Here is a 2,076-nt window from a genome sequence, read left to right on the forward strand (position 1 = left end):
TGGAGGCCCTCACCTCACAGCTCCAGGAGAGCTGCACAGAGCTTGCCCTCACCACACAGCCTCAGAAGGAACCAATACTGTTAATTCTTGATGGTGGCCTTTTAGCCTCTAGCACTGTGAGGCAGCAAGTTTCTGTTGAAGTCACCCAGTTAATGAAACTTTGCTATAGAAACAGGATTTAACATGTTTGTGAACCGACAAGCTCGTAAAGTTGTTCAAATAATTTCCCAAAATTAATTTTGTAAAAATGATCACCAAAGCCCTAATGGATGGAAAGGACCAATGATGATGCTTTAATGTATGTTAAAAACATATTTTGAAGTGTTTGGTGACCGGAGGTGGTCCTGAGATGAGGCAGGCAGACAGAAAGGGCTCCACACAACAAAAGGAGCTCAAAAAAACAAACATCCCACTGCACCAAAAAAAACCCGTGTTATAGTTGACCTACTTTTTGGACTACTCTAACTATCCTCAAAAGGACTTTTCCATCCTGCATGGCTGTCCATCTCATGACAGCTTTGGGTTGGTGCATGCACAAATCCAAAAATCACCATCTTGGTTTGGAGGGCAAGTTTATTTGTTTACTCCAATTCTTGCCCCCTCCAGTCTCTGGAAAAGCCTTCCACTTCTTCAGAAAACTCCACATCTCTGTACATTAAATCAACATGCCTAACTTCCTGCAGCCCTGAAAGTGCTTAAGACTCAAGGACTTGCAGCATTCAGCTCTCGTTTCCTCCCAGGGCTCCTTTTGCCTTTCTTTGATAACTTTTGCTCTGCTGAAAATCCCCTATGGGTCCACCCCTGACTTCTGTCTTCAGGGAGGCTGAGAACTTGTCAGCTGTCTCTCATAGGATCTATTCAGATATTTCTTATTGCAAGAAACAGAAAGCTCACTGTCGACTAGCTTGAACAGCAATGGAAATCTTTTATGTACAGGAAAAGTTGGTTGCATGGCTGGCTTTGGATAAGGGCCTGAGCTGAAGCTCCAAAAGGTGGTGTTGGCTTTAGCATTGTGTTTCCACGGAGCTCTGTTTTCTCCTGTTATTCTTTGGACTGCTTTCTCTCATGATGCAACACGATGATGGAAACATCTGGAGCCTCATGCTTATCATCTCCACCCCAGAAGATAAATCACGTCACACAATATAACCATCCAACAGAAATCAGAATTTTCCATCTTATGTCAGCTGCCTACCCCAGGAAAACCACAAGGTCAAGGATATTTTTCTCTCATTATTGACTTCTTTGAACTATAAAAAAAAATATTCTCATGCAAGGCTAAGAACAAAAGGCTGCTGGAAATAAGAGCACGTTGTGATATAAATTCATCAGCAAAGCTATCTTTAGAGGTAATCCTTTCTAGACTAAAACAAATTCAATCACTTCAATAGACAGAGCCTTTCATAATTTTAACTCCTTAACTCATCCATTTGGTATATAGCTTTGCAAAAATTGTTTCCTTTTAGAAAAGCTAAGCTGCCAAACTTATTGCCATCTTGTACAAAATATTTGTTGTCCTTTAAATGTGTGTACAGTCTCTAATGAGCTCCCTAATATTATTACATTTGTTATATCGTTGGGTTTTTCTCATGTTCAGTCTTACTGTGGATTTAACAATCATTTGTGAAAGGTTTATCTTTTTCTCAAGGAACCAATTTGGGACTCTGTTCATTTTTCTCCTTCATTGTATTTCCTTTCCCTTACTTTTGAGTTCAATTTCCTTTGATTATTCTTATATAGTGGATTTTCAAATATTTCCTTTTTAATCAATGCAAGCATGTAAGCCATAAATTTGCCTCTATGAGCTTTATTTTAGCTGTACTTCATAAATTTTGATATGTTCGATTTTAACAATTATTATTTTGGAATATTTATTAATTTCCTGCTATGATTAACAATAAGCATATAGAAATTGCAACATCCTTATAATCATGGTGCTTGTTCCCAACTAGCTTTTGGCCTTTTATTTTGCACTAGGATTGAGAATAAGGAACATTATCAAGCCCATCTCCTCACCTTCCTTCTGGTCACAAGGGCCTGCTGATTCTTTGTTTCCACAATGGCCGCCTTATTCAG

The sequence above is a fragment of the Dipodomys merriami genome, unplaced genomic scaffold (genome assembly GCF_024711535.1).
Source record: "Dipodomys merriami isolate MVZ:Mamm:240054 unplaced genomic scaffold, mDipMer1.0.p SCAF_4, whole genome shotgun sequence".
Classification (NCBI taxonomy): domain Eukaryota; kingdom Metazoa; phylum Chordata; class Mammalia; order Rodentia; family Heteromyidae; genus Dipodomys; species Dipodomys merriami.